Consider the following 10,964-nt stretch of genomic DNA (forward strand, 5'->3'; position numbering starts at 1 on the left):
ATTATAAGGATCTGAACCTGGATCTCTTTCTCTGAATCTTTGATGCTGAAACTCCTTTTGCTGAAGATCTTTCTTCACGATCTTCCTCACTATGATTGAGGTATTGCTTGCTGTGTGTGGGCACTACTCTAATCACTAAGGGTTTCGAAATATGAAGGAAGAAGAGAGAGAGAGAGAGAGTGGCGGCCAAAGGTAGAGAGAGAGGCTCAGTTTTTTCTGAATGAAAAGTGTAATTTTCCTGAAGCCTTCACTACCTATTTATAGCATTCCACTAAGGTTATGTTTGAATTATTTGGCATTAAAATAATGAAAATATCAGAGGTAAAACCCTATAAAAGTGGCCGGCCATGGCTTATTGGAGTTGGGCCTCACTTTTTGCAATTTTGCAGTTTTATCACTTTTGTATCTAATTTTCTCAAAAACGCCAATTTTCTGATTCAACCATTTAAATGCCAATTCTAACTATTTAATAACTATAAATAATTATTAAATAATATTGTCATTTATCATATTTATTAATTGAACCATACAAAGTATCATAATTAACAAATATGCCCCTAATAACTCTTTCTTTACAATTTTGCCCTTACTTAGTGAAAAATTCACAAATAGACATAGTCTAATTTGAGAATTATAATTGTTTAATCAAAACCAATTATATGAGTCTTACAAGTAATATTATCTCAACTAGTTGGGGGACCATGGGTCTATATAACCGAGCTTCCAATAAGTAGATCGAGAATTTATAACCTAAATTCACTGACTTATTAATTCTTCGTTGAATCCACGCATAGAACTTAGAATTGCACTCTCAGGATATAGAATGCTCTACATGTTCCACCATATATACACATCATTAGTTATCCATTGTTATAATCCTAATTTGATCAATGATCCTCTATATGAATGATCTACACTGTAAAGGGATTAGATTACCGTTACACCCTACTATGTATTTTATCCTTAAAACACTTGACCCGTATAAATGATATTTCAGCTTATGTGAAATGAGTACTCCACCATTTATGTTTGTTTGGTCAAGCTCGAAGGAGATCATCCTTTGCTTACTATTCGCCAGATAGAAGCTATAGATTCCATGTTGATGTTAGCGCTCCAACTCAATTGCACTACCGTGTTCCCAAAATTTACGTATCACCCTGACCTAAAAGTAGGCTTAACTAACAAATCAAAGAACACGAATAGCCTTTCAAAATTGAGCCTAATCATAACAGGATTAAGAACATTTGATCTAGGATCAACTAGGCGATATTGACTTGAATAGATTTTACGGTAAGTTTAATTAAATCTAAGTCAAAGTTCAATATCGGTCCCTTCCGATGCATACTCCATACATCCAACCTGAGCTTTACTTTAACCAATGTTCTGGAAAGAACATAGCATTTCTCCAAATGCAAGTAAACTCTTTTTGTAGATTATCATATCAGTAAAACCCTGTGTCTGATAAATCGAGGAAACTTTATTCACATAGTCATGTTTACTTTCCAATGTGATGACAACACAATAAACAGGATCAAGTATGTGAAAAGGGTTTAAGATGAATTTATAAATCAAATAGACAAGCAATTGATAAAGTGAACCAAAACATACACAAATGAATGAAAAATACTTCTGTTTCTTTATTGATGTTAAATAAAATAGATTACATTGAAATGGAGTTTTATTTAGGGCATAAAACCCAACATAAAGTGTGGTCGGCCATGGGCTTGGATGACGGGCCTCACTTATGCAATTTTGCTGTTTTATCATTCCTGCATCTGATTTTCTCAAAAACGCCAATTTTCAAATTCAACCATTTAAATGCCAATTCTAATTATTTAATAACTAAAAATTAATTATTAAATAATATTGTCATTTAATATATTTATTAATTAGACATATAAAGTCTCTTAATTAATAAATAAACCTAAAATCTCTTTTCTTTAAAATTTCGCCCTTGCTTAGTGAAAATTGACAAAGTAGACATAGTCTAACTTTAGAATTATAATTGATTAATCAAAATCAATTAACTGAGTCTTACAAGCAGTATGGTCTCAACTAGTATGGGGACCATGGGTCTATATATCTGAGCTTCCAATAAGTAGATCAAGAATTTATATCTTAAATTCACTGACTTATTAATTCTTCGTTGATTATACCATGTCAATCTAAATCCAGTGTTCTGACAAATCAGGGAATAAACTTTCGAACATATAATTAAGATTATATTCCACTGTGTTCACAACACTATAATTATTAACAAATTGATATGTTCTGTACTTAAATAGAATTCATACATTATGTACATATAATCATGAAATAAATCATGTGAACCATGCAACATTAAATGTTATTTCTGATTTATATTAATAAGTAAATCTGATTATATTAAAATGAGTTTTATTTAGGGCATAAAACCTAACAAACTCCCACTTGCACTAATATAAAACAAAATGTGCATTTCAAATAATCTCAACGCCTTGATATACAAATCAAGTGTAGTAGTAGTAAACTCCTCGTAATAGGATCTGAAAGGTTGAATTAAACACAACTTTTTCTCCACCATTACTCTTCCTTAATCACAAAATCATTGATAATGTGAAATTCCTCTCTATATGTCTTCTCTTTTGGGATACTGGATTCTATACCTTTGGCAACTACTTTTGGTTAATCAGGAAATTAACACTAGTAGTTAAGACAGGTTGGAACGGTGCCACAATTGTATAGAACTTTCCTTAGACTGAATAAGTACCTTTCCTGCAACTTTAACATTCAGTCTCTCTCTGGTAGACTAAGAGACTTCAAATAGGTTTTTACACTTCTCCAAAATCACTAATCCACCCCCAGAGTAATCACCATCTTATCAGCAGACTTTCTAACACGAAGGCAAGTCTTGAAATCTGATGTGGTGTAGTCTAAGAGTTTTAAACACACCCTTATTGACTAACATATAGTTCCTCTTCTTAATCTTAAGATTTACTTGATTGTCTTCCAATGTTCTTCTCCTGGATTAATCTGATATCTACTCATTACTGCACTCAACAGCAGGTGTCTAGTCTAAGGCATACAAAAGCATATCTAAGACCTCTCACTGTTGATTTAAGAAATTCTTTCATGGCTTTATCTTTTCTGGAATAGTTGAGACTTTTCCTTAGATAAATTAAATCTATTCCTAGAAGTCGAGAAGCTTCTGTAGATGGCCATTAGAAAGAAAATGCTTCAGCATCTTACTAAAGTAAGTTGCTTGCATTAGAGTAAGTAATTACCAGGTATACCACAAGCCATAGGTTTAGATAAACTCAAACCTATAATACTAGGAACAGGAAGTTTTGTTAAGTCCATTTAATAGACTTATTAACGAAAGTTTCCTTTTATGTCCTTGTAATAGAAAAATTTAGGTTACTCCATGACTCCTTCCGTTCAAATATCTAGCCCTGGATTCGTTTCTGTAGCAGAGCATTATCAATATCTGAACCTGGATCTCTTTCTCTGAATCTTTGATGCTGAAACTCCTTCTTGCTGAAAGTCTTTCTCCACGATCTTCCTCACTATGGTTGAGGTATCACTTGCTGTGTGTGGGCACTACTCTCACACTAAGAATTTCGAAATATTGAAGAAGAAAAGAAGAGGGAAGTGGCGGCTAAAGATAGGGAGAGAGAGAGGCTCAGTTTTTTCTGAATCAGAAGTGTCAGAAGAAAAGTGTAATTTTCCTGAAGCCTTCACTATCTATTTATAGTATTCCACTAGGGTTAGGTTTGAATTATTTGGCATTAAAATAATGAAAATATCAGAGGTAAATTCCTATAAAAGTGGCCGGCCCTATACTAGTGGATTTGGGCCTCACTTTTTGTAATTTTGCAGTTTTATCTTTTCTGCATCTGATTTTCTCAAAAACGCCAATTTTCTAATTCAACCATTTAAATGCCAATTCTAACTATTTAATAACTATAAATAATTATTAAATAATATTGTCATTTATCATATTTATTAATTGAACCATACAAAGTATCACGATTAACAAATATGCCCCTAAAACTCTTTCTTTACAATTTCGCCCTTACTTAGTGAAAAATTCACAAATAGACATAGTCTAATTTGAGAATTATAATTGATTAATCAAAACCAATTATATGAGTCTTACAAGCAATATTATCTCAACTAGTGCGGGGACCGTGGGTCTATATAACCAAGCTTCTAATAAGTAGATCAAGAATTTAGCACTAAAATTCACTAACTTATTAATTCTTCGTTGAATCCACGCATAGAACTCAGAATTGCACTCTCAGCATATAGAATGCTCTATATGTTCCACCATATAGATGCATCATTAGTTATCCATTGTTATAATCCTAATGTGATCAATGATCCTCTATATGAATGATCTACACCGTAAAGGGATTAGATTATCGTTACACCCTACAATGTATTTATTCCTTAAAACACTTAACCTCGTATAAATGATATTTCAGCTTATGTGAAATGAGTACTCCACCATTTATTTTTGTTTGGTCAAGCTCGAAGGAGATCATCTTTTACTTACTATTCGCCAGATAGAAGCTATAGATTCCATGTTTATGATAGCGCTCCCACTCAATTGCACTACCGTGTTCCCAAAATGTACGTATCACCCTGACCTAAAAGTAGGCTTAACTAGCAAATCAAAGAACACGAATAGCCTCCTTAGATTGAGCCTAATCATAACAGGATTAAGATCATTTGATCTAGGATCAACCAGGCGATATTGACTTGAGTAGATATTACGGTAAGTTTAATAAATCTAAGTCAAAGTTCAATATCGGTCCCTTCCAATGCATACTCCATGCATCCAACCTGAGCTTTACTTTAACCAATGCTCTGGAAAGAACATAGCACTTCTCCAATTGCAAGTAAACTCTTTTGTAGATTATCATATCAGTAAAACCCTATGTCTGATAAATCTAGGAAACTTTATTCACATAGTTATGTTTACTTTCCAATTTGTTGACGACACAATAAACAGGATCAAGTATGTGAAAAGGGTTTCAGATGAATTTATACATTATGTACATATAATCATGAAATAAATCATGTGAACCATGCAACATTAAATGTTATTTCTGATCTATATTAATAAGTAAATCTGATTATATTTAAATGAGTTTTATTTAGGGCATAAAACCCAACAAACTTCCACTTGCACTAATATAAAATAAAAAAGTGCGTTTCAAATAATCTCAACACCTCGATATACAAATCAAGTGTAGTAGTAGTAAGCTCCTCGTAATAGGATCTGAAAGGTTGAATTAACCACAACCTTTTCTCCACCATTACTCTTCCTTAATCACAAAATCGTTGATAATGTGAAATTCCTCTCTATATGCCTACTCTCTTGGGATACTGGATTCTATACTTTTGGCAACTACTTTTGGTTAATCAGGAAATTAACACTAGTAGTTTAGGCAATTTGGAATGGTGCCAAAAATGTATAGAACTTTCCTTAGACTGAATAAGTACCTTTCCTGCAACTTTAACATTCAGCCCCTTCCTGGTAGACCTAGAGACTTCAGATAGGTTTTTACACTTCTCCAAAATCACTATTCCACCCCCAGAGTAATCACCATCTTATCAGAAAGATTTTCTAGCACAAAGGCAAATTTCGAAATCTGATATGGTGTAGTCTAAGAGTTTTAAAGACACCCTTATAGACTAACATATAGTTCCTCTTCTTAATCTTAAGATTTACTTGATTGTCTTCCAATGTTCTTTTCCTGGATTAATCTGATACCTACTCATTACTCCCACTCAACAGCAGGTGTCTGGTCTAAGGCATACAAAAGCATATCTAAGACCTCTCACTGTTGATTTAAGAAATTCTTTCATGGCTTTATCTTTTTTGGAATAGTTGAAACTTTTCCTTAGATAAATAAAATCTATGTTTAAGAAGTTGTGAAGCTTCTATAGATTGCCATTAGAAAGAAAATGCTTCAGCATCTCACTAAAGTAAGTTGCTTGCATTAGAGTAAGTAATTACCAGGTATACCACAAGCCATAGGTTTAGATAAACTAAAACCTAAGAAGTTTGTTAAGTCCATTGAATAGACTTATTAACTAAAATTTCCTTTTGTGTCCTTGTAATAGAAAACTTTAGGTTATTCCATGTGAATGGATTAAACCATAGTTCTATTGGCTTTCTTCTTAGTTTCTTATCTTTACAATCCATTACTTGTTTAAACTCACAATGGATTTTAATCACTAGTGTCTTCCAAGTCATAAGAAGGTGAGTTCCTAGAAACTCTCCCACTACGACAAGGTACCGTGAATTATGTCTAAGAAAACTAAATGGTATTGACCTCTTCGGTTGTGTCAAGACAACAGAGGCAGTGGGATCATCATATATCGAATGAGATGATAGAACACTTATGGAATCAAGATCTTTAACCACTTACCTTAATGGTTTTTCACAATTGCTAGAAATTCATGAAATTTTTCAAACATTTCAAATTTCTTTTGCTTAAGGTAAAATATAGAGTGATCGTTTTAAGAATACAACGAAAACTCATATCCACCCCTGAATGTACATCCATCTACGAATGAGATGATTATACTTTCAGTGGATATAGGCATATTAACTCTTTGCAGAGAATGATCTTGTCAAAACCACTATGAACAAGATACAAATGCCATAGATTAAAAAAAATGTGGTTATAGTCTTTTGATGACTTAGGTATAGTTACATTAAAAAGTTCTTAGAATAGTCTAAGTGGATCCTGGTCATAGAATACTAAATTCATATTCCATACAGTTTGAATCCATTGATAGAAAATGGTTATTAAACACTTGTGAAAGTGTAACTGTATTGTATCCTGGAATTAGAAATATAAGAAAATTTCTGTTTGAAATCTAAAATTAAAGTCAAAGACTTAAATTTATACCAAATATAATGAGTAATTCTTTCTTGAACCACCACTACTAATTTAAACTCTAAGTCAGATTTGCCCATACAAGTAGGAGATTTCTAAGATTGAGGACTTATATCATTTTGGAATAGAATTTCGGGATTATAATCATATGCGTCATTTAATTTCTTAAGAGAAAATAGAATGACATGAAATGATTTATAGACCATTCATCCAATGATATGTTATTGAGCTAATTAGAAATGAATAAACTAAGAGGAATTAGGATAATTTCGTTTATAAATAAGAATCCAACGATGCTTCGATTAGCGAGAGTCAAAGTAATCTTAATTATACAATCTTCTTGTTTCATATTGTAAAAATACTAGTCTAAGGTGTCATCAATTGATGAACAGCTAGATCTTGCATATACAGTATTTATCTTTCGAGATCTAACCCAATTATGTATGTCTAATGGTGAAAATCCATTAGGGATTTGTCCCATTAAAACAACAAAACATGTTAGACCAACAATGAAGATTCGAAATTAAACTACAATTTAATAACAGAAAATAACATGGTTCAATATAAATTCATAGACAATTCAGAAATTATAAAACATATAGCAAATAACAAAGACATGTGAAAATACAAAACAGGCACATCTTAAATAATTTCTAAGGTCTTCAACAAACTGATATCAATGTCCCGTTTAGGCGAGAGTCAAAGCTACAATCCATTGAATAGAGTTGTCAGCTCATCTAAAATGTTAAACATTCTAGCAACCTTTTATTCGATCAAGATTGGAATCCAGCATTGTCGCGTTTAGACGAGAGTCAAGGCTATTCTATCTTATGAGCTTCCACCATTGTTTTATATTTTGTAAGTCAAATACAGTCGCCACCATTAGGGTGATCCATACCATATAAAACACTTACAAAGCTACTTATCTTTCGAGATTAAACGGTGCTAACTTGCTAATGAACGTTCCTCCATTAGGGAGGATTACTCACTAAATCAAAAGCTATGTAAAACCAACAACGGAGATCGAATGTCCTAATAATAAAGCTCATTATATAAAGTGTATTTTCTTCTAATATTTCTTTTAATCTATTTATTTTAAATATATATTTATTTAATTCAAATTTCCAATTTAGAATGAAAAATTCTAAATATAAATTTTAATTTAATATTTATAAATTATACTTAGATGGATATGAAAATAAAATGAATTATTTCCATCTTAATAATAATTTCCAATAAATATTTAGAAAAATATTCAATTTAAGTTGTTACAAAATTAATTTAAATTAATTTACAACTCAAATTTAATTTTCTATAAATATATATTGCATTTCGAAAAATTGAAGTATTTAAGAATACAATTTTCGAAATTGCTTGTTAAAATAAAATAAAAATAAATCCTGGGAAAAATTATTCTAATTTAATGTTGGCCCAAAATTAATTAATAAAATTAATTTACAACAAAAAATATAGTTTCCTATTTAATTAAATATATAAGAAAAATTTCAAATATTTAGGTATCATGATGAAAATCAACTTAAATATTAATTTTCTATTTAATTAAATACACTAGAAAAATACTTCAAGCAAAACAGATAATATCTATCTAGACTTTCATTGACTAATTAATTCATTTTCTAATTAAATATATTTTACTTCATTTATTTTAATTAATCATTAAATGAAAAAATTATTGATTTAAGTTGATCCAAAATTAAAATAAATAATTTAAAACTTTAATCGATTTTTCAAATAAAATTCGAAATTTTTCATTTAAGAAATGCAATTTCGAAATTGTGGAAAAAGATTAATAAAGTAAAATAAAATATATTTTGAAAATTATTCAAATTTAAGTTATATGAAATAAGATTTCAAACTTAAAATAACTTTCAATTTTAATTAAATAACATGAAAATAATAATATTTAAGTATCATGATGAAAATCAACTTAAATATTTAAATTTTCAATTTAATTAAATGTATTAAATTCAAAAAATAAATAATTAAGTATAGAGAAGACTTAATTATTAATTTTAATACTAGGAAAAATATACTTAACTTAGATTGTACCAAAATTAATTATTAAATAATTAATTTCACAATCTATGATATTTTTCTAATAAATATTAGAAAAAATAACTAGTTCTAGAAATAACTATCTAGAATAATTTCATTTACTAAGTGTTTTTCTAAAATTAACTTTAAATATTAAATGAAAATATAAATTTCATATATTTTAAAAGTTAATTATGTTGCTAATTCAATTTTAATTAGGTTAGACTAATATAATTAACCTAATACAATTATTTAAATAAGGCAAATGGGCCTTTGTTACGAAAATTATAATCACTCCGCAAGTATACGCAATCAAGTAGTAAACTCACACAGGTGAGGTCGAACCACAGAGAATTGGACTAATTACTACTAAATTATACTATTGATTCTATATGATAAAAGAATACTTTTTATGAATTAAATAAGACAATTCAGAAAATTAAAAATAACAAAGGAAGATTAATCAAGATAAGAAAATAGGGAGACGAATCCTGTTGTTAAGTTACCAATGTTAATGTCTAATTGATATCCTTCTCTTGAAGTGAATGACAGATTATGAATTAACCTAGCTCTTTTCAGATCTTCTAGGTTCTAAATCTCATGCTCTCTAATTAATCTCTTAATTAAACTAACATGAAATCAGCATTAAGCAATAATCTAAATGTCACAAAGGCTATGTAAATACTTTCGTTTCACATCAAAACCTAGACTATCCAATTTTAGCATTCTCAATTCTCAGTTTTCAGATTTCGAATTGAGATCATAAAACATGTAAAAGGTGATCAATCTTGCACATGGAAATTAAACACAAATATGAATAGTGTTCACAATCAAGATGGAGGAATGACAATTATTCATTAACTAGGAAAAACTTAAACAACATTCATCATTCTCCCTAAATAGGAGTTTAGTTCAAAACATCCATAATCAAATCCATAATTAACATTGAAACAGAAAATAGCATAGAAAAATTAAAGAGAAGAGACAGAACTAGTTGAAGCAATTGATCCGGGTCGCCACAAGCTGCTCTTCTAGCCTCCTTCTTTGTTTCTAGGGTTCTAATTCTGAATCCTCCCTAATTTTCACGAACCCTCACTATTTAAACCAATTCTCATCTTTAAAATTCGTGAAATTACGAAACTGCCCCAAAATCCCGTCATTGGGGTCCCCGTCGCGACTGGCAAAGCTCCCGTCGCGACAGGATTAAACTTTGAAACTTCAAGATCCTCTCTGCCAGTTCCCGTCGCGACTGGCATGTTCCCCGTCGCGACGGGAGTAAACTTTGACTCCTTGAAAATCTCTCTCGCGCTCCCGCCGCGACTGGCAAATTCCCCGTCGCGACTGGAACAGGCAGCGACACCAATCTTGGATTTTCTTCTCGATTCTTTCACAACTTTTCCTCAATTCTTGAACATACTTTCTTTAAATGCCCGAGGACCTGAAACCAAAGAATCAAGTGTAATATAGCCCTAAAACTAGAAACAAAGAGTGAAAACTAACCGAAAATATGACCCGAAACTTAGACTAATTTTAGCCTAACAAATTCCCCCAAACTAGATTCTTACTCGCCCCCGAGTAAGGTAAAAAAAAAACTAACTACGCTGTCAGATAATCACTACGCTGCTGACTCATGCTCTGTTTTCTTCCTTGCATAAACTAGAATTTCGATCCTACTAACTGTAACAATTAACTCAGATGCTCAATTTATAACACTATGTACAACTGCAAGAATTTATTCAAATGTGAAACATTGTTATAAAAGTTTTACTCTTTCCAACAGTTCCACAACCTGATAACTCATAAGCTTGCATGCTTACCTTTCTCCACTAATGTTGACAGTATTCTTTGGAATCGTTAGGTCTTTTCTAGGCTTTAGGTAATATGGCTCAGATATTCAGGGATAGGCAAAAGACAATTTTGGCTAAAGATATCATAAGCACACAAACAGAACCCACAAGCTTCTTACTTTTCTTTTTCTAAGATCTCATAATATTCCCTGAATTTACCAAGATT

This window comes from Cannabis sativa, chromosome 6 (assembly GCF_029168945.1).
Source record: "Cannabis sativa cultivar Pink pepper isolate KNU-18-1 chromosome 6, ASM2916894v1, whole genome shotgun sequence".
Classification (NCBI taxonomy): Eukaryota; Viridiplantae; Streptophyta; class Magnoliopsida; order Rosales; family Cannabaceae; genus Cannabis; species Cannabis sativa.